The sequence below is a fragment of the Pimephales promelas genome, chromosome 8, assembly GCF_988280905.1.
Source record: "Pimephales promelas chromosome 8, fPimPro1.hap1.1, whole genome shotgun sequence".
NCBI lineage: Eukaryota > Metazoa > Chordata > Actinopteri > Cypriniformes > Leuciscidae > Pimephales > Pimephales promelas.
Window position 1 is genome coordinate 33,419,916 of NC_142776.1, and position 23,976 is coordinate 33,443,891.

At 34.8% G+C, this 23,976-nt stretch overlaps 1 protein-coding gene across 1 annotated transcript in view; it reads left to right on the forward strand.

The window, feature by feature from the left end:
• The first annotated feature begins 7,300 nt into the window (after positions 1-7,300).
• tafa3a (TAFA chemokine like family member 3a) overlaps positions 7,301-23,976 on the forward strand; it is a 100,141-nt gene continuing 83,465 nt past the window's right edge. Inside the window, exon 1 of the mRNA XM_039693494.2 lies at positions 7,301-7,690. The gene's annotated coding sequence lies outside the window, so the exon portion shown is untranslated. The remainder of the gene's footprint in view (positions 7,691-23,976) is intronic.

Below are 23,976 nucleotides of genomic sequence, written 5' to 3' on the forward strand. Positions count from 1 at the left end.
TAATACGATATGTTACTGTAAATTTTATGTTAAGTCTGTAAAACCACGGTAAAGTTCTGGCAACCACAGCAGCCGGTTACCGTAAAAATTATGTTTTATTTTTTACAGTGTAGATTACATAGCAACACCCTAGCATCATGGGGGAAAGCACTCACATTATTTTTTCGGAAAATGTAAAAAATCTATTGTTACTATCACGGTAACTTTTTTTTTTTACATTCATCTATTTATTTTATCTATATAATCTTAAGAGTGTGCCTGCTATTGTTCAGGATGTTGCTTTATCTCCATCCCTTCTCTCTCAGCTTCTCTTCGCACTCAAAATGAAGCAGGTACTTGAAAACAATAATCTTTGAGTGATATCAGCAGTATTATCATAGCAATGATTGCCCACAAGAGTAATTAACATTTAGTTGCCTAGCAGACATCTTAATGTGGAGAGCAGCTCTTCCACCTCTTCACAGTCAGAACACATTATCTTTATGTTAATTCATCTCATTCGTTTGGGGCCAGTATGCAAAACGATCAAATTATGTGAACATCCAAGGAATATTTCATCTAAATAAGTAAACAAACAAACCTATACATGAAATAATGAATTAATAAATATACAAAATGAAAGATAAGACAACAGGTTTTGAAATCTGCCATGTTTGCTCATGGACAGTAAGTTCTGGACCCCCATTTTTAAAGCCAATTAATCACTGAATAATTTAAATTTCAGTTTGTTCATCAGAGCTAACAAAGCAAAGCTGCTTTATTACAAAACTTAATAAGACTTGCAATATTGCACAATATTATTACTCATAATATTACACTGATCAACATTTGTTTTTGTTTTTAATTTACACTAAAAGATTGTTTCTCGCTTGTTTAATTTTTTTAGTTAATTCAATTACAAAAAAATTGAGCAAACACTTTACAATAAGGTTGAATTTGCATCAGCACAGAAAAAATGATTTCTGAAGGATCATGTGACACAAATTCAGCTTTGCATCACAGAAATAAATTATTTTTAAAAGCATATTCAAACAGAAAAACATTAGGCCTATTTTAAATTGTAATAACATTTCACATTATTACTGTTTTTGTTATTGGAGTTTTTTTTATCAAATAAACGAAGGCTTGATGAACATAAGAGACTTCTTTAAAAAAAAACATTAAAACTTTTGACCTAATGTAGGCTAATGCTGAGAATAAATTGTATTAAAACTACAACAACTACTTTCTTAAATGAACTCATCACAGTATAAAATATATAAGATCAAAAAGTTGACAACATATGTTTTCACATTGCTTTAACCAAAATAGGTTAAGCCATTTTCAACTTTTATAAGTTAATGAAGATTCAACACATTTTCTTTTGGTTGTCAGTTAATGTAATTTAAGTTGAAATGACTTAAACATCCAAGTTGCTTGTACTTCATTTTTTTTACAAGATGTTTATAACATTTACTCTGAAATGGTAGATTTAAAAAAAACAAAATTCAAAAATTGAAACATTTTCCATTATAAAAACAAAAGAAAACGGTAGATAAAACATTTCATTCACTCATGAATCACTAAAGTGTTCCAGAACTCTCTCATTCTAAGCTAAAGACTGACATCTACTGGCTCTCACGTGAAATTGCAAGCATTTGCCCAAACAACAACAACAACACCAACACAGAATTTGACTATAAACCTTGCTATTACAATTTCTGTGTCATTGTTCTGAAAATCATACATGTTTATTTTCCATCATGCTAAAACATTGATTTTCCAGAGGAAATGAAAGCTTTGGATCAACCATTGCTGACGATAACAGGTTATATTGAGAGAATCTATTGATTAAAGTGTAAATGAACACAGTAATGTGTACATAGCCCCCCCCCCCCCCCTCTCTCTTTCCACATTACACTTCAATTTAGTTTCAAAGCTCAAGACAAGCTGCATTCATCCAGTCACAGAGGAGGCCCTTTGAATTTGGATGATTTTTTTTCGAGCCATCTTATTTTGACGCAATAGCTGTACCCTAGACTGGACTAGGCAAGGCAAGGCAAGGCAAGTTTATTTATATAGCACATTTCATACACAGTGGCAATTCAAAGTGCTTTACATGGAAGAAATTAAAATAATCAAAAGAAATCAGAATAATTAAAACAGTTTAGAATAAAAAAATCATAATAATAAAAATAAAATACAGTATCAAAAATAAAATGAAGTACAGTAACAGTCGGACGAACAGTGGCACAGTGCTCATTCAGTAAATGCAATCAATAAATAAATAAATAAAAACAGTTAAGAGTAAAAATAAAATAAAGTAATACCCCTATCTACACTTTAGTCTTCCTGGATGTGAGGTTTATTTATTTATTTTTACACAAAATCAGGGTTTTTGCTAAAAGTCACTTTCTAAAAAAGGGGTGAATTGTGAACAAAATTAGTGAAAGCAAGGTGGTGCATGTTTCAGAAACATTTCTTCTGCCACATCTTATTAGGTCAAACTAAATATTTTATGAACTCCATCCATCTATTTTCCAACCCCCCTTTCCTATGTAGGGTTCTAATATACTGTCCTAAGTGCTGGAGTCTATCCCATCTCGGCCCAAAGGTGCGGGGAAAACATCTGGATGGACGCTATTAAATTTAAGATTTATATATTTGAATTACAAATAAAATGTTCATTAATTACACTGTTTTAACATTAACAAACTATTAAGCTTAAAGTGTTGCATATTTATCGGTCATGCATAAATGAAAACGATAATAAACAGGTAAGATTTCTATACTGGCAAAAATCATGCATAGTTTATTGTTAACTTTGCATCTATTTGATTTAATCTAAAAAAAAATTATTTATTTAAATTGCGCATGAATCTGTTCCTTTTATTCAGTTAAAGTATGAACATGGTTCAATTATGGATGTGGAACAAGCAATATTCATTAGTTAAAATGCATTTATTGATGATAAATAAACCTGGTTATTTTGTATTGAAAATACGTTCAGTTTATTAGTACTATTACAGAAATCTTACCTGTTTCATTTATGACTGAAATATGCATCACATTAAGTTTATTAGTTTGTTTATAATAAAACTGTAATCCAAATGGATGGAAGTTTTATATGCAATTCAAATACACAAATCTTAAATTTCAGTCTAAATATGTTTTGAGTAAATGAACTTTAAATGTATTATATGTTTATATAATCTAAAGTTTATGGCATTTAATTTAATTTAAAATATTTAATTTAATTTAATTTAGGATATGTATAAATAATTTCAAACTCGGGTTATGTGATTGCAAAAAAAAACAAAAAAAAACATGTATATATATATAAAAATATATATATATATATATATATATATATAGAGAGAGAGAGAGAGAGATTTTCTACAATAAAACAAAATAAAAAAAAAACTCTTGCTACACTAGGTTCAATACGAGTTTATCAATCAAATCATTTTCAAAAATGTAGGCCTAAATATGCACTCTTATTTTGTATTTATTTTATATAAAGTTTATGGCATGCCTGTTCTCATTTCATTTCATTTCATTTCCAATATGTATTAATACAATTTCAAACTCAGGGTTGTGTGAAAATAAAAAAATAAAATATAATACAATGATTTTGTACAATAAACTAAAGTAAATGTATATATTTTATGTTGAATAAGAATTTATTAAACGTATCAAATAGTTCTCGGAAAAATGACGTGTTGAAGGTTAAAGTTATATAAAATGACACCTTGGCCTTAAATCTTGTATTTCCACACACTCAAAGACACTACTCTGTGTCCCAGTCAGCCTTCCACTCACAGTCACTGAATTGCTTCATTCCCTTGCGTCTCCACACAATGATGGACCGCTCGGCCCTGAATCGAAGGAATCTCAGAAACACTCTCTCTCAGAGGCTCGAGTTTCACCCTTAAGCGAATGACTAAATGAGATATGCACCAAAAGTGCTATCTCCAACTCCAAATAAGGACAAATGTGAGCAGTCCTTATCCTCAGCATAAGGCAGATGTGAGCCACTTGTCACTTAGTTCTCATGCGCCCGTTAGGATTCAGAATTCGTGCAAATGACCCAAGGGCATGCCATTACATCAGCTGTTATTTCACAATCATGTCATGTATTGCAACCTGGATGCAGCGGCGTCCTGCCTCAATTTTGTTTTGATGCATTGCCATCAATTCTTTGGGAATATTACCCGACCAGCGAAGATGAAGCACCTTCAGAGCAAAGGTTATATAACGCAGTCCCACAGACACACATCCATCATGATAATGAGGACAGATTACTCCAGAATTCAGCTCTTCCATGTGCTACACCACCACAGCTGAGGACGGGAATATTGTGTTTGTGTTACTGGTCTTGGATCGGTTTTGCTTGTTAATTGCATATAGCACATAAAAATAAACAGCTGTTCATCTGAGCATAAGAGCTGCAAATGTTGGTGGTTTTCTAAATCACATCACTTTACATGGCATGTTCATTTATTTGGGTAAATCAAGAAAAAGAACAAGAAAATGTGAAAAGAGGTTTGTTTATGTTAGGACCATATATTTTTTAACATTATGACAGTATATAACACATTCCTCCTAATATCATTCTCACTACTGTAATACAAACAAACAAACAAACAAACATATTGAATTCCATCCACCCATAATAATTAACCAAATGAATTACTTAAAATGTAACCATTTGAAATGATTAATTTACACATTTTTCTAAACAAAAACATCGGAATAACACCTGATGTTAACAAGCAGAATCACTGAAGGACAAAACCGTCATTTTTAAGTCACCATTATGGAGATCAGTGTGTGTTTTTGTTGGGCTCTTAACCCTTAAATCATTAACTTTAGATGTTGTTTGGCTGTTATACGTGAATTATAACCGCCAGATGAACAAATGAAAGGTGATTTGATGGTGTTATGTTTTAATATAATCATTAATTCACAATCATTTGACCTGAATCACTGAACTCTATTTGTTTTTCCGACATTTTAAAAGCTAATGTGTTTTTCCGATATTTTTGTTTAAAAAAAATGTGTAAATTCTACTAATTTTAAATGGTTAACTTTTAAGTAATTCATTTGGTTAATTGTTACTCAATTCTAATTTGTTAAATTTAATTAATAATATTGATTGTAATCCGTTGCCTCAATTTTATTTATTAGATTTAACATATTCTGTCGTATTCAGTTTTACAGTGCACTGAAAGAAATAATATGCTTTATCTAATTAATAAAATTGTGGCAACATATTTCAAACAATATTATTAATTAAATTGTACAAATTAGAATTAATTAGAATGTAAATTTGATTAACTATTACTCAATTCTTATTTGTTCAATTTAATAAATAATATTGCTTGTAATCTGTTGCCACAATTTTATTGATTAGATAAAGCATATTCATTTTTACAGTGTGTAATGCAAAAAAAAAAAAAATGTCTGTTATGTGAAACACAAATATCATTTTAGTTAATTAATTGATTGTGAAGTATTTCAACTTTATGGTATTATTGCTAATTTTTGCACCTCTAGATAATAATAATAAAAAGAAATCTGTTGTATTCCAATAAGGAATAGGAAAATGCAAATAGACTAATGACAATGTGTTGTCATGAAAATAATGTCAAAAACCTGTCATAAACAGGCTTCATTTCATGTTGTCTTTTCATTTTCATGTTTTTGTGAGAATAACCTATTTGATACTGACTTCATGTTGCATTTGGGTCATTAGATGACCTGATATTTTGGATTTATTTATCTGTTTTTAAAAATGTATATTTGTAAAAGTTATTAAAATGGACGAACCGTACAAAAGGCAACAACAACAGCAAAAAGCATTGATCGGTTTGTGCAGGGCACGAGCCATCAGCGGGAGGGTTTTGTTTATGATGCTGGTAGAGTGTATATGGTCATTAAAGGTGAACACTAATGTACTGTGCATCATCCCTGAGCCAAAGCAATCACTGACCTCATTGATTATTCTTCCCATCTGCTTCTTATGGAAGTGGCAAGCCAGAGCAATCTGATGAAGTCATAATAGTACTGGAATTACCATATGCAACCATTTTATGAGTGAGACCCGGCCATATTCTGAGCAAAAACATGCACGTGCAATGATGCACATTTCAACAATCACTTATTTAATCAAGATTAAATAAACGATTAGTGATCAAAGTTCCATGCAATTTGGGGTTCATAGATGTGTTTTGATCTGTATTACACTACTTTTGATTCCAAGAGTATTTTTCATTTTTAAACCAACTTAACTTCTTTCCATGTTCAACATCTCAAATCAAGTTGCATCTGCAAACAAATTATGCTAGAGTTTTTAAAAATGAATATGCTTGTTTTCATTTGACATTTTTCAATGACAATATTTCTCTTGAGTTGTAGCTATAATAGCACACAAGTTGTTATAAAATATGTTAATATTAAATATTTATCATAAGTATTATTATGAAAAGATATGCCTCTAAGCAAATGTATGGAAGCACATTTCTGCCACATAAAAAAAAAAACCGCTAATTAATAAATATGACCAAATTAAATTTTATACATTAAAGTCAAAATTTATAATTTATCATGATCATAATCATTAATAAAATGTGAAAATACATACAACATACAAAAAAAAATAAAAATACATAAAAGTAATAATTATACATACAAAGTCATAATTGTGATGTTATGTCTTAGGATGTCATAATTTCGACTTGTTAAGCTCATAACTATGACTAGTATGTCACAATTACGAATTTTTATCTAAAAAATTCGACATCTTTAAGAAATATATATCTAAATATATTAATTTAATATTAATTAAAAAAATTATTATTTTTAATCATAAATTGATTTTAAATTATAATGAAAAGATACGCCTGTAAGCAAATGTATGGAAGCCCATTTCCACATAATGGGAAACGAAGTCATTATGACATAAAAAGTCAACATTTACATACTAAGTCAAATTTATGAGATGACAAGTCAAAATTATGTCTTAAAAAAATCGTAATTATAAATAAAATGCCGAAATTCCCGATATAAAAGTGTATATGTGGCGGAAATGGGCTTCCATCCACATGTCAATGGGTCTTATATTTTGTAATCCAAATTCATTTATCACGTGTAACGAGTCAGTAGCCACCAGGGGGCGCCATCTCTCCACAGCGCCGGGCGCGCGCAGAATGATCTCCCATGGGTTCCTCCGGATGCTTGAAGTGCTGAACACTTGAGAGGCGAGTCGAGCATCTCACCATCCCTCTCCACACAACACAGCGAGGAGCCATCCAGAACACATGACTGCAGCAGCCCAAAGCCCTCACTTCACAACCACACGAGACGCCTAGAATGGATATTTGAACCCTTCGTTATAACAACTGCAACTAAAGATCTCATCACCCATGCTTATTCAGATCCGTTCCAGCGCGCAAAGTTCAGACGCATCTGAAGGAACTTTGGAGAGTGGGAGTTTGAAGGACTCATTTGAGACTTTCTGAACTGGTGCAGGAATCGTTTTAATTTGATTTGCGTTCTTGTTTGAATCTGTAGGTGATGCTTTTCTCGGGATCGTTTTTGCGCAAAGGGAAATTATCAGTCTTTGGCACTGCTGGGGTTTTACTTCTGACAATGAAAAGCAAATGAGACCGTTATTATCCCTTCACTTTTATTGACGGCTCAACGACAGGTAAGTCCTAAATTATTTTATATTAGAAATTAGCTTTGAAATAAGAACAAAAAATGCGCTGAGTTACTGAGCATAAAGGATGTTGGAAATGGTGTGAGATTTTATAATAATTGTTATTTATTTTTAATATAGGCTATTGTTATAATTTTAGTTCCAAATTAAACAAATAAACACACACACACACACAACCCTTCTCTCTATTCTACAGCTATTCTACCTTCCTGATTTAAGTGTAGTGATCATGCAGATTTACTAGGCTATGTATTTATTTCATATCTGTGTGTAATTTTGATTAATGATATAGAGCTGTTGATATGAAGATGTTAATGGTAAAGCTGATGGTGATATAATGTCGATGGATTGGGTAGTTAATAATAGAGAGATGATGATGGTGACCACTAAAGTTGGACATATGTTGTAACGTCCAGCCGACCGATGCGGAATCCTCTGTGCTGGTGGATCTGAAAGTTAAATCGTCTGGTTTGGATCGGCTGAGTGTTGTTGGGGTTGCAGATCAATGTCACATTACCCATAATTACTGAAGTATTATTATAGTCAGTCAGCATCTGTGCTGCAGGCCGCAGTACAGGTGCACCTCTGCAAATAAATTCAATGACTGTGTTGAAAATCTTCAAAATGCTGCCTTGTCATTATCAGGCGGTAGGAAAATCCATATTGGAACCGACTGATGTTCCCATTAAAAAGCAATCCAATCAATCTCCCTTCACATTTTTGGTTTTACTTTATTTTACAGTATGTGCACTTGCAATGTACTTAGTGTACTTACCCATACATGTGTACGGTACTGTATGCATGGGTTATGGGTTTTCCCCAGAAGTATGTCACACTTTATCGAAGTAAAATGCTTTTGGAACAATCCGAAGGGCTCATCCCTGTGCCCTAATCCCTTCGAAGGGTTTACCTTTGAAAAATGAGAGCTTCGAAGGGATGAAGGGTGTATAGGGGACCAAAAAAAACCCCAAACACTTCTGCGTCATCTTGGAGGCGCAGTGGTTGCACAATTGTGGACGCTGCTTGCCTGCTCAAAGGATCATGGGAGCGAAGTGTATATTAGTAGTTCCCTTCGAAATCCTTCATTCTGAAAGTCTCATATTGAAGTGGCCGGTTTTGAGCACTTGAATATGCTGGCCATGATTGTTCTCACTCCGAAGTGCCCTTAACAATTTATCTCAATTGAAACACAGCAATTTTAACATCATATTCACTGAAATTGCTCCATCTAGTGGTATTTAAAGTCATTATTATACTGTGTGTGTGTGTGTGTGTGTGTGTCTACTTCACTCACAACGATTCCATAAGTTTGTGTGTGGAGTTCATTGGTCGTTTCAAAGAATAAAAATGGCATCTGACGAAGCGGTTATGAATGCTATTTTTTCAGCTTGCATTGTGGTTGTTGAGTATTCACTTGTCTAAAGCTCATTTTCATTTGTTCTAGATCATCAGAATTCAAAGCCCTATAAGAAATTTAGAGTAGTTATAGGGCTGTCAAACGATTAATCGCGATTAATCGCATCCAAAATAAAAGTTTGTGTTTACATAGGATATGTGGGTGCACTGTGTATAATTGTTTCGTATATATATATATATATATATATATATATATATACACATATAAATACACACACATGCATGTATATTTAAGAAAAAAATATTATATATATATAAAATATTTATATTTACATATCATAAAAATTATATATAAATCTATATACAGTATATACATGAAAATATTTCTTAAATATATAAAAGAATGTTTGTGTATTTATATATATATATATATATATAAAATAATTATACACCGTGCACCGACATATATTATGTAAACACAAACTTTTATTTTGGATGCGTTATGATACGTGACTTGATGCATGTGATGATTCTGAAGTGATTTGGTTCATTTAAGAGATATTGTATGGAAGTAAATGCGCACTCTCATGTAACTTTAGCTCTTTTCACATCCTGACAAAGACAGGCCTTTTAGGAAGCCTTTTAGCGCTTAGTTCAACAAAGTGAACAGCAAAGGTTACACAACTGGAGTGTAAGTGTTTTATCTGTGTATTTCATTGTTTCCATGCTGCGACAGAGAATGGTGACGAACGTTCCTCATGGACTGGCTAAATAAATAGTGTTTTCTGGCATGCCTTTTCACTATTATCCATCAACAGTGCACAAAATGTGTACAGATTTATGTGTCTGAAAGCTGAAAAATGCTGCCTCTGCAGGCAGGATACAGAGAAGGCAATGAGGCACGTCCCAATCCAGTGTTGGTGCCACATTGCGTCTACATATCCTGAGATACTTTCATCTGATTCATTTTTGAAGCATGTATCATGCGCTGCCTATGGTATCCCACAATCCTGCGTGCTCGATTCCATGATAGTTGAGCAGGAAAAATAAATATGGCGCCTCAAAGTTGTAGTTGGTGGTCAGTGTGTCTGTAAATGTATATTTTTGACCAACTTTTTCCACTTTTGATGTCATTTCCAGCAATAAATTACAATTGAAGTAATTAAATAATCACTTTGTTATCACCAAAGCTCTTTATAATTTGTTGTAGATCATTAAACTGTACAAGTTTTGTCATTGCCTGATAGGGCGGCAACAAGTCAGCTGTCTCAGACGCAGCCAACATTTCCAAATGACAACTTAATTATTACCAATAGCAATTCACTTCATGATTCTTTAACTGACACACCTACAACTCCCACTTATAGGAGTGAACATAGTTCCACAGAAGATAAATGCACATTTTGTATATTTAGACCACTTCTATTATTGATTTCTCTCAGGATGTAAAGTGAGTTTCAACGAGCAAAGTGTTTCTGGAAATCATGTCCCTTTAATCAATTAAATGGAAACTAAAAATCATCAAATACCATTAAATATAAAGTGTATAATACTGTATGTGTTCTTTTATTCATGTCTATGGCTTGTTTTTGCATTTTGGCTAGTCAGTCCAAAAAGGGACAAGTAACTGCTTTTACTTTTTTACTATACAAATGTCATTACAAATGTTTAATGGTAAAAACCATCACTGAGATCCCAAATTGTAAACCTCTTACTATGTAGTAGGCGAAAAACAGTATGTGGAAAAAGAAGTATGTCCGAATTCACAGAGCTCATTAAACAGTACCCGGATGACCTACTTCTTCTGGCGAGATTCTGAAATGTGCATATGGTGGACATTTTTCTTTCCCATGAGGCCACGAGAGAGGATTTGTGAATGATGGTGAGGCGACGCAACTGACGCTGGTACACTCTAAAAATTGCTGGCTTGTTTTAACCCAACTTTGGGTCAAAAATGGACAAAGCCAGCGATTGGGTTAAATTTTGTAATTACATTTAAACCCAACGTTTGGGTTTGTCCATATTTGACTCAAAATTGGGTTAAAACAACCCAGCATTTTTAGAGTGTAGGTCACATGACAATAACAACATGGCGAATGTATCCGTCCAGATTACATATACACATTAATTCTATATAGCCTAGAACATACTTTTTTTTGCGGTCGTGAAGTAATCACTTATTCAAAATAAGAACCTCCTCAAGAAGACTCTTAGAAGAAAAGGTTCTATATAGAACCTTAAAAGGTTCTAAAGCGCTACGAATTTGGAACCCCTAAAATTAAATGCATGTGAATGATCACAAAATTCAAGATATGGGGGTTAAAAAATGTAATTAATCAATATCACACGAAGACTGCCATTTCAGTTTTTATCCTCCAAAAATCAGCATGATTAAAATGTTACTACAACAGTTTATAATATATATTTATTATAATTTAATAACAACTATAAAATGTTGCAGAATAATGCAATGTATGAATGAATAATAACCTTTAAAGAACCTTTGTGCCAAAAGTGTTCTTTCTTTATCTTTTCATTATTGAACCTTTTTTTAGCATAAAATGTCTTTTGGAGTTGAGTAAAGAACCCTATGCTACATTTTTCTAGGAGTGTGTGATATTGGATGCAGCCTAAGTGTTAGTAATCAAGTCCCATAGCTTATTCGCTAATAGCCTGTAATGAATTCCTAAGTGTCAAAATGAAAATGAACCATGCCGTAAAACAAGAGCAGAGCTGCAGAAATGAAAGCGAACACCCCTGCTTATCTTGTCAGCAGGGCCGGCCCTGACTTGGCCAACTCTCTGCACAACTTCTCCTCCTTTTACATCCCCTCCCTTTGTCTCCATCCTTTTCATCTGCCCTTCATCTTGCTTTCCGTGTCTCGTGTGCGGTCAGCTGTTTTTTGCAATTAGCGCTATCATCGCATTTCATCCAGCAGAACAGCGGCTGTAATAACCTTACGGCTTTTGTTGCATGCTGATACTATTCGCCCTTGATTAATTGCGCTCCCAGGAGAGCGACTGGAGAGCCGCCGTAGATCTTCCCTTTCACGCCCCATGACAAGTGACCCATTACTGTGCTTTATAGATCGCCGTCAGCAGCCTTTGAAAACGCCTGTGGGCCTGTTGGGCGATGATTTTATTGTGCCGTGTTATTTGTGGGGATTGCTGACAGACAGACCACAACCCCGTTTGTTTCCGCTGCGAAACGTGGCGCTGCTCTGTTAAAGTCAATGTGTCTGCTGGGCATCTTAAATTGGTTACGCTTTCCGGGTCACGCAAAACAAAGGTCAAAGCCATCGCAATCTGTCTCGCATCTCAGAGCATCATTTGACAGTCTGATGACAGATCACAGTGCATTACAGAAACAGACGCTCGCTTTCACCCACATATTGGCGTTTCAGATCATTTTCTGCAGAGAACCCCACAGAGAAATCCTTGTGTGTGCAAGACAAGCACATTTTCTGATTCTGATGAATCCAGTTATTAACACTCATAAATACAAATTCTGAAACTACAGAATTCAAAATTCATTATTTACTTACAAAACCTGTATGAACTCAAAATAAGATATTTTGCACAATGTCCCGGCTGCTTATTTCCACGCGTCTACTTTGAAACAGTTTTCACTCAGAAATTGCTAATAAATTTTAGCCTGGGTTTCCCCATGCTGGCTCGCCGCCGCATGATTTTATTCACGCTGCTAGGCAGCCTGGGCACCATGAACCCAATTTCCACCTGAGATAGGGAACCAATCACAGAACGGGGAGGGAGCGGCAAGACGATAACGTTGTACATGCGACACACCGAAGCTTGTTTATATCTATGGATCCATCTTGGCAGCAAACGCAAAGTTACCTTTTGATACAGTCTTTGTGTATACAGTACATAAATCTCCTAAATCTCTGACCCATCGTCTTCTTCCTCGTCTAATTTTCTATCGCTCTACATACATCAGCTGCTATTATTGAAATGATTGGCTATGAGCTGCATACAGGCGCATTTGATAGACATTCGTAACAACCAATAATACGGCTCTGGGCATTCATAAACCACGCCTCAAACATGAGAAAATGAACATGTGGTTTCCAGACCATGTCTCATTCTCAATGATACGTGGTATGGCGTTAGCCAGGCTAAATAAATTTCACATCTAATTAGAAGAGCAGCTCAATGAATTAAATGGGAATTGTTGATGTTGTAAGGCTGGAATAGTGCACTCTAAACAATGCTGGGTTATTTGAACCCAAATTTGGGTAAAATATGGACAAACCCAAATGTTGGGTTAAAGGGATACTCCACTTTTTTGGGAAATAGGCTCATTTTACAACTACCCTAGAGTTAAACAGTTGAGTTTCACCATTTTCGAAAGCATTCAGACGATTTTTTGATAATTAGAAGAATATCAGTAACCAGACAGTTTCTGGTCTCATTGACTTCCATAGTAGGAAAAAAATATATACTACACTTTAAAAATGCTGGGTTGTTTTAACCCAACTTTGGGCCAAATATGGACAAACCCAAACGTTGGGTTAAAAATGTAATTAAAAAATGTAACCCAATGGCTGGGTTTGTCCATATTTGACACAAAGTTGGGTTAAAACAACCCAGCATTTTTTAGAGTGTATGGAAGTCAATGAGACCAGAAACTGAATTGGTTACTGATATTCTTCTAAATAAATAGCATAAAATCGGCTGAATTCATTCGAAAACGGTAAAATTCAACTGTATAACTCTGGGGGAGTTGTAAAATGAGCCTATTTCCAAAAAAGTGGACTATCCCTTTAAAAATACAACTAAAAAAAATTATAGTTGAAAGTGAAAGTTGAAATTTGAAATTACATGTTTAACCCAACATTTGGGTTTTCCATATTTTACCCAAATTTGGGTTCAAACAACCCAGCATTGTTTAGAGTGTAGTTTCTTGTAAAACATATTCAATGATTTTTTTTATTTACAGTGCAACGAAGTACCATATAAAACAGTTTGTATGACTTATGACTAGATTTGTAATTTGAAGAAAATACCAAAATGTAAGCTATTATTCAAGTCAAGTCACCTTTACTTACATAGTGCTTTATACAATAAATATTGTTTCAAAGCAGCTTTACAGTGATAACATGATTCATTTTGTCAGTAGTTCAGCTGAAGTCAGTTCATTGTTGATTCATTTCCGTTGAAAAGATCATCAATTATTAAATCAGTTCATTTCATCTATAAAGCATCGTCATCCAGCTCAGTTCAGTTCTCAGTCAACAGCGTCAGGACAGTCAGATCAATAATATTAAGTTTCTACAATTAAGAAAACCAGAGGCGACAATGGCAAGGAACCATTAGGTGACAGAATGAAGAAGAAAAAACCTTGGGAGAAACCAGGAGAGCCAGTTCTCCTCTGGCCAACGAACACAGTTAAGATTCGGACTGCATCACAAGTCGGAAGCATTCACTGAAAATCTTTTTCAAATCTCATTCACTCCTGCATTCATGCAAAACTCGAACATCAAGAAGTGTCATAGGTTTGATGATGACAGACATTTTATCTTTAGCGGAACCGTTCCTTAACTAGAGGTTGCAGCAAAAGTAGCTTTCATATTTTCTCAGAATATTGCTCTTGACAAGATGAAAATAATCTCTGGCATTTCTCCTTTTACAAAGAACAATGTTGTTTTTCCACTAATGAACATGAACTTGATATCCTAAACTGAAAATGACAGCATTTTAATGAAGAGTGCTTTTCTAAGCATTATGGTAAAGGCCAGTTAGATTCAAACAGTCATTTCTCGTTTGTAGCCGTGGTCAAGCTCCGGTACTATCCGTTTGAGAGCGTGTGACCTTCTGATCTGTGAGATATAGATAGATGGCGGTCTAGCACGTAGGAAGAGCTCTCAGACTTCCTCTAAGGCAGGTCAATGCGGCAATCGTTAGCAGTAATAGGATGACAAGATACTTTTCTATATAGACATTTGCGCTAGCAATTATGGAGGACTTAACATTTGCTTTTAAGGTCAGCAACATTAGAACAAGACTAATGGATCTGTGAACTACACATGAAGCATATCTTGATCACATTTAGTTTTCCTCTGCAAGTGTACATGTGTGTAAGAAGCAGGTGCATGAATCACTTCTACTATTGCACAATGATTTCAGGAATAGAAGCTACTGGTAAGCAGGTGGTGTCTAGCTGCCTTTTTGTTTCCCACATCAGTGGTTCTCAAGTGGTGGTTCGCAATACAGAAAAAAAGGCTTGCTGGTCTAAATGCAATTCTAATGCAAATTATAATACAATATACTGTATGTATATATATATATGTGTGTGTATATATGAAGAGTTCAGATGCAAAAGCCTCTAAATGCCATTTGAAATTTTCTTGTAGAATGATCATTTTTATCAAACTTGTATATTTAAGTTCAGTAATTTCACTTAAATAACAATTAAAAGGTAATTATCATTGCTATTTAAGTGAAATCACTGAACTTAAATATACAAGCTTGATAAAAATTATCATTCTACAAGAAAATTTCAAATGGCACTTAGAGGCTTTTGCATCTGAACTCTTCATATATATATATATATATATATATAATATATATATATATATATATATATATATATGTATGTATATATACACAGTATATATATAGAGAGTGTATATATATACTGTATATATATATATATATATATATATACTGTATATATCTACTATATATATTCAAACTGACAATATTTAACTTGCAGCACTAAATGAGTTTTGCATTTAAATTTAATGTGCTTCCAATTTTAACACATTTGTGAATGTCAGTTGACAAGCATTAAAAAAGATTATTTTGACAGTTTAAATATGTTCTTCATTATTTCTTAATTCATAGTTTTACAGTAAAGCAAAGGTTGAAATTATAAGAATAACCCAGCAAAAATAAACCAGAATAGCAAATTAAAAACCATTAAAGAAGTAGTACACTTTTAAAAAAACTTTTGCTGATAATTTACTCACCCCCATGTCATCCAAGATGTCCATGTCATTCTTTCTTCAGTCGAAAAGAAATTAAGGTTTTTGATGAAAACATTCCAGGTTTTTTCTCCATATAATAATGGGCACCAAACAGTTCAAGGTCAAAAAGACAGTTTCAGTGCAAACTGCAAACTGTTCAAAAGGCTTTAAACAATTCCAGTAGATGAATAAGGGTCTTATCAAGTGAAGCGATCGCTCATTTAAAAAAAAAAAGTAAATTAAATTCTCAGCAAAAGTTTTTTCAAAAGTGAACTACTACTTTAATGGTAAAAAATGACATCTTGGGTTTTCTCAACAACCCAGCCAGCTGGCTTAAAAAGTCACTGGGTTAATTTAACCCAGCATGTGTTCTGTCCAATATTTACCCAGCGCTGGGTTGCCAATTGGGTTGCTTTTAAGCAATTATATATATATATATATATATATATATATATATATATATACAGTATTTATTAGTTAATACACAATTATTATTAATATTTTATTATAATATTATTAAGAATATTTATTTGATAAATAATACATATATAACCAAATTGATTACGCTTTTTCCCCAAAAAATATGTTTTTGGTTGTTGGTAAATAATAGGCCTATATAAATATTAATTAGTAAATTGTTTTGTTATATCGATACATAAAAATAAATATAGATTTCCATCCACTACCTCCTCATATGGGTTGCATCCAGTTCTGGACATTTTATTTGTCTCGTATGTCCTACAATGTGTGCAAAATTCATGTTTATGATAGTATTACATTTTACATCTTATTTTAATTATTATTTTTGTGTTTACTTCTGCCTCCTGATGTCTAGTGTAAAATCATTGTCCTGAAGCGAAATGTCTCTGCATCTTCTATATTGATCCAACTTATATTTCTAGCCACACGAGCGATCATAGATCATCATTGTTTGGAGGGAGGGGTATTTAAGATCACTCCGCATGCATGAGATGGCAGGTGATTTATTGCAGAGACGAGGCAGAAGTGCGAGAGGCCCGGCCTGTTTTGTTTCCCGGGGAACAGAACGCTCTAGTCGTGTCCTCGGCCTTTAGCCTGTCGAATTCTAGAGGCTGTAATTTGGAGATATTGCTTTGCATGCTTGTGAGGGAACTGCACCCGATGCCAGATAGATCTGCCATTGTCTTCCTGCCTCAGAAATGAGGCTCGGCTCGGTGCAATCACACTGTTGCTGTGTCAAATTGAAATCACGCAGCCAGTCTGGTCTCTGTTAGCAAGGAACGGATGAAACACAGGGAACTTGTAACAAGGGCTCAGCAACTAAGAGCTTTTTAGTCAAAAGACCAACATGTGTTGGGTTAGGATGTTCAATAAAACCAAATGATTACTTGCTTTTGTACTTTATCTGAACCTTATAACATATGTATGCAAGTCATTTTAAATGCTGTTGTTCATTTCGCAGTTCTATTTTTTACCATAAAATAAGCGATCGATTACTAGACATGATTTATACATCTAACATAACATTTCAATAGTGGGTACATTTGGGAACATTACCATGACATGACATCTTTAGAATAATTTGATTTTTATCACTAAACATTAGAGTACTAATGATAAGGTATTTGCCAGCCATAGTCTTTTTGTTTCAGTTGTCTTCAAAATATAATAATTAGTAAGTTTAATAAATATGCACTACCATTCAAAAGTTTGGATTTTTTTGCCTTTATTTGCGCAAAAATTATAATATCGTGAAATATTATTACAATTTAAAGTAACTTTTTAAATTGTAATTGTATTTTATGTATTTTAAAATAATGTTTTTGAGCATATGACATCAGCATCATTACTCCAGTCTACAGTGTCACATGATCCTTCAGAAATCATTCTAATATGCTGATTTCCTGCTTGAAAAAAACATTTCGGATTATTATCAATGTTGAAAACCGTTGTGATGCTTAATATATTTGTGGAAACCATAATGCATTTTTTTTAGGATTCATTGATGAATAGAAGGTTCAGTAGAACAGCATTTAAACAGTTAATGTCTTCACTGTCACGTTTGATCAATTGAATGCATCCTTGCTGAATAAAAGTATTCATTTATCTGTGTGGCCATCATTAGGACCAGCATCATCTTCTCTTCCTCTTGGTCAGTGCTGTCACTTGACTGTGTATTGTTATTTTGTAGAGGCTTTGTCATTGTTCTTGCACACACAAACAGTAAGATAAGCCACGGCTCCTATGAGCCATCACAGCTTTCTCAATTGGCTACGCAACTGAGCTTTGGACACATTACGTGGAGTGTGACATCCATCTCAATGTGTGCTATTGCTGCTATATTTGCAGATTCAATGCTCTGCAGTGGCTCTGAATTGGTAATTCAAGCATGCTGTTTTGAGACTGCTTTAGTACTTTTAATTACAAACCCAAAGATTAAGATTCGACGGAGGAAAAATCCCCAATGCTGCTTCATTATCCATGCTAGCTCTGCAAGAATGTAAAAAACCAGGTGGATGCGCTAAAACGAATGAAAACAAGCTAAGTGAAGACGGTAAATGGGAAGACTGGGGCTTCTTGTTATGGGCACGTTTATTATACCAGCTAACAAGGAAGGTTCTCAAAACCTCGAATAACGTTAACAGAATAATGTTAACAGAACGTCCTTTCAATGTGATTTATAGGTTCTGTTCAACAACTGGACGTTGTCCAAAAATAATGTTTTTATAATTTAATGGGAAAATGAACGTAGTGGAAAAAAAAAAATCCATACTAAAGTGCCGTTAAAATACATTGATTTAATACTAAGTATATGCCACAAAACCATTAACATATTTACTGACATTATCATGTAGACTTACTGATTTGAATATTATAATTAAACTTTATTTGGAGTATTTCTTTATTGCATAATGCACATTTCTTAAAATTAAGCCTAAAATGTGTTTTAATATCATTCCAAGACGTCATCTAACTTACACTTTTGACCAAACGTCTACATCCGACGTGCGACGTTTTAGGGTACCCTTTAACGTCAGTTAGATGACGCTATCTAATCCTAACCCTACCCCAGACCCAAACCTACCCGTGTCATCTAACTGACGCTAAAGGTAAAACGTCAGTTAGATGACGCCCTAGGATCGTCATCTAATTGATGTTAAAGGGTACCCTAAAACGTTGGATGTTGAGATATGGTCAAAAGCGACAGTTACCTGTAGATGACGTCTTGGGATGAGAATGTGTTGAGACCTCTAAAAAAATGCTGGGTTGTTTCAAATGCAAATGGGTCTGTCCAAATATGACCCAAAATTGGGTTAAAACAACCCAGCATTTTTTTTTAGAGTGTATAGAAAATCATTGTGATTAATCCCATGATTTTGTTTTTTAGACAGTCAATTATACTACCTTAAAGGGATACTCCACTTTTTTTGGAAATAGGCTCTTTTTACAACTCCCTCAGAGTTAAAAAGTTGGGGTTTACCATTTTCGAATCCTTTCAGCCGATTTCCTGATATTTAGAAGAATATCAGTAACCAGACAGATTCTGTTGTCAATGAGACCAGAAACTGTCTGGTTACTGATATTCTTCTAAATATCAGAAAATCGGCTAAAAGGATTCGAAAACGGTAAAACCCAACTGTTTAACTCTGGAGGAGTTGTAAAATTTCCCCAAAAAAGTGGAGTATCCCTTTAAATGTGTAATTTAATGGATTAGGTTACTAACTGCAATTGTTTTCATGTAATTTGTAATCAGTAACAGAATACAATTTATAAGTAATCTACCACGCACTGACCATTCATAGGTCTAAGATATCTCATCATACTGTTTGCAGCCAGACATAGCAACCAACTCATCCAATGATGTGAGTTTGGGGGCGTAACTTTCTTTTAGTCCAACCAATTAGAAAACCGGTGAAATGATCAGGAAACCAATTCGAAAACAGTCATTGTTTTGCAATTCCGTTTGGTGACTCTGTAATGGTGCAGACGTTACTTCACCTTTAAATTGTACTTAGTTGTTCACCACTTAAGGAGCTAGTTGGGACTCATTAGTCTAAAATCGCATAACCTTGAGGATATTTTGGTTCTTCCCTGTGCCGATGTGCTCTTTCTTGAATGCAGCTCCATGTGCGATTGGATTTAGCAGAGAGCAGGGCGGCTTTGTGAGCGCAGAGAATGTGAGTGGGCATCCTGGAAGCTTCTGTGCCACCACATAATGCCTGACTGATGTGAGGAGTGAGAGACAAAGAGAGAGAGAGAGAGAGAGAGAGAGAGAGAGAGAGAGAGAGAAAGAGAGAGACGGAGATACTGGAAAGAGGGAATGAGAGAGAAGGGATAAAGGGACGGATAAAGAAAGGGGGATACAAAAACGACAGTGCATGAGAGAGGGACGAGGAATACGGGCGACAGAGGCCGCATGTTTTATAGATGCCATTTAAAAGAGCGTGCTGGAGTGGAGGCAGACTGCAATGAACTGTGACCACGACAAAACACCAAGACAATAAACAAACAAATTGGTTGCCTTGGAGTCGTCGGTGTGCCATCCCGCCTCCCACTGGAGCGAGAGCATCCCCACATCCTGCACGGTGTGTTCCTTTGAGATTAAAACAGGAAACACATCTCTCTCAGGCTCCGTCTTTCTCTCTGGCCACCGGGTGTCGATTGCTCTTGTTTTTGTTTTTTTCTCTCTCTCTAATTGCTTTTGTCCCTGAAGGAAAATGTTATTGCTCAATGGTTGCTTTTTCATAGCTCATGAGATCTCAGTTTTGTTTCATTCAAGTATCAACTTTTTTTTTTTTTACAGTATGCTTTTAAAATAAGTCTCTTATGCTCAAGGCTGCATTAATTTGACCAAAATACATTAAAAACAGTGATATTGTAATATAACAATAGGTAATATTGCAATATTTTAAAATGTCACCTTCAGAAATTATTGTAACATGCTAATTTGGTGCTAAAAACATTTCTTATGATCAATTTTGAGAACAGTGCTGAATAATATTTTGAGTAAACCTTTTTTAAAAGGATTCTTTGATGAATAGAAGTTTTAAAGAACTGCATTTATTTGAAACAGAAATATTTTGAAACATTGCAAATGCCTTTACTCACTTTACTTATGCTACTCAGCATATTTACTGACCACAATTGTGCAGTGATACCATGGGGAAATGCTGCCATATCGATATTTTTAATATCTCACAATTTAGCAGCGGATATATTAGGCTGCTGTCACTTTAAGACCTGACACATGATTCCATTATACTGTTACACATGGATTTTTTCCAACGGTTTACTTTCAAACATATTGTGTTCACATGAATACTTGCATTTTAACATTGTTTTGTGTGTATTTGACTGTTTAAGTACTCTATTTAGTACTGAGAGATGGCTTTATGTGCACACACTTTGGGTGAACAGGTAAAAGAGCTATAAAATGAATTGAATTCAATCAGTCGCACAGTAAGCTTATTTTGTTGGATTGGATGAGAAATACTCGAGATTACATTACATTTTCCTTGCACACTTTTTCTCAGGGGATAAGTCTCCATTTAATCTCATTGCTCTGATCCCATAAAGAGATCTCATTCGTAATTTTACTATATTTATATCTCTACCTCTTGTCTTTATTCCTACTTGCAAATACACCAAATGCAATTGTAGTTGTGTTTTACAGCAGCATCTTTGTGTTGCTGCCTTCATCGGAATTATCATAAATACGAATTTCCTAGTTAAAAATAGACATGATAGCCCTCTCATGTTGTATTTACCACTGGGAATCTCAGGGATAATTTTGATACCCGAGTTCCCGGGTTGAGCATGCCATAAACTAGAACCATGACGATTGCGATGACAGGTAGTGTTGTAGTCAAAACCACCTAACCCAAGACCAAGACAAGACCAAGACCAGAGTGTATCGAGACTGAGACAAGACCAAGACTTTTAGGGGCCGAGCCCGAGACCAAGACAAGACCAAGACCAAGGGAGGGCGAGACCGAGTCAAGACCAAGACTTTTAGGGGCTGAGACCAAGACAAGACCAAGACCATGGGAGGGCGAGACCGAGTCAAGACCAAGACTTAGGGGCTGAGACCAAGACAAGACCAAGACCAGAGTGTATCGAGACCGAGTCAAGACCAAGACTTTTAGGGGCCGAGACCAAGAAAAGACCAAGACCAGAGTGTATCGAGACCGAGACAAGACCAAGACCAGCGCCCCACACTACATGACACAATAATGTGAAACATGATCAAAAATAGATTGATCTGAAATCTTCTCAGATTGATCTAAAAGATCCACATTCCCATAAAAACAAAGATATTTAACACTCAAAGCTGAAATAAACCATCTTTATTCAATACTCCTGGGTGACTTCCATCATTTAGTACAGAATGTAAAACAAGTCTTCACTTTTCTCCTCCTTTTATTAACAATACATGAACATGGATACATGGGTGACAGGCAGCGGTAACAAAAATACATAATTAGCAATGACCAATGAGTCATGTTATTGCTTGGATTTGAATTAGTACGTTTTACATACAATAAAAGCAAGGATGTTAACAAAAATGATTGAATATACTACCAAATTAGTGATACACTCTTAAAAGAAATGGTTCTATTTAGAACCAGAAATGGTTCCATCCCCGCTTCATATATAGAACTCCAAAATGGTTCTATATAGAACCATTTTTTTTGGTAAAAGGTTCTATTGGCCAAGTATGGAACCCCAGGGTTCTATATAGAACCCAGAGGAACCCTTTTTTTAAGACTGTATAGAACCTTTTAGGGGTTCCAAATACGTAGCACTGATAGAACCTTTTAAGGTTCTATATAGAACCTTTTCTTCTAAGAGTGTATTTTCACAGTCTTGTCTGGTCTTGAAAAAAAATCCAAAGTCCTCAATGTCCGAGACCGAGACAAGTCCGGGATGAGACCGAGACCATCAAAAAGTGGTCTCGAGACCGGTCTCGAGTACTACAACACTAATGACAGGTGCTTTATTAGTTATTTCACAACAGCTACATCACCTTGTCTTATTAAAATAACACATATTTACATATATGATTAATCATGTGAAGCATAGAGCAAATAGCTTGTATTTGACCAAAATTCCAGAATCGTCAGCAGCGCTGTGAATGTTTATTTTGTGGTCAGTGAATGGGACACTAAAAATAATTTTGGCTTTAATAATATCTTCCTCAAAATAGGGAAGAATAAACCCATCGTTTCCAAGATTCCTGTTCTTTCCGACAACAAACGCAATCACGACTTCAGAAGTGGAAGGATATTTTCGACGGCACATGAAGGCAGCAGGATTCTTACAGTCCGCGAGCTGGTCACTGTTTGTCCACTGCGTGCCCTGGGCTCCATCAGGCTGAGTTTACGTGGCAGTCTTGTTGTGAGGCGCTGTGTAAACACAGTGAAATTGCTCAGGGCCATATTCCTCTCTCCGCACTCTCTTTTCGATCCCACCGGACTTCTTTTCAATATGCCACTCTCAAAGCAAACCATATTACCATAATCTCTCTCAATATAGCAGGGCTGTGCAGAAAAATATCGTCCCAGGCTGAAATTTTGATGAACAGCTTAGCGTGACTTTTTCAATTTTACCGTGCCTACCTGATTTCAGATCGACCGCTCATTATTTACTATCACTTACAAGTTTGGAAAGCACAGACGGACAAATTGAGATGCGCTTGGAATTTATGTATACATGATATTTCTGGTACAGCCACATTGTTTCAGTGACTTGGTCTAACAGCAGTGTGGCTTACTGGCTTATTATTTTTTTCTCAAAGCCAGGGTGAGAACTTGTTAATTAAACTGTGAAGAACTTGAACTGTTTTGAACTACTGTGAAGATTGAGGTCTATTAAAAAAATACTTCTGTGATGCAAAACTGAGTTTTTAGCACCCTTACATTATTTTTAGTTTCACACGATCCTTCAGAAA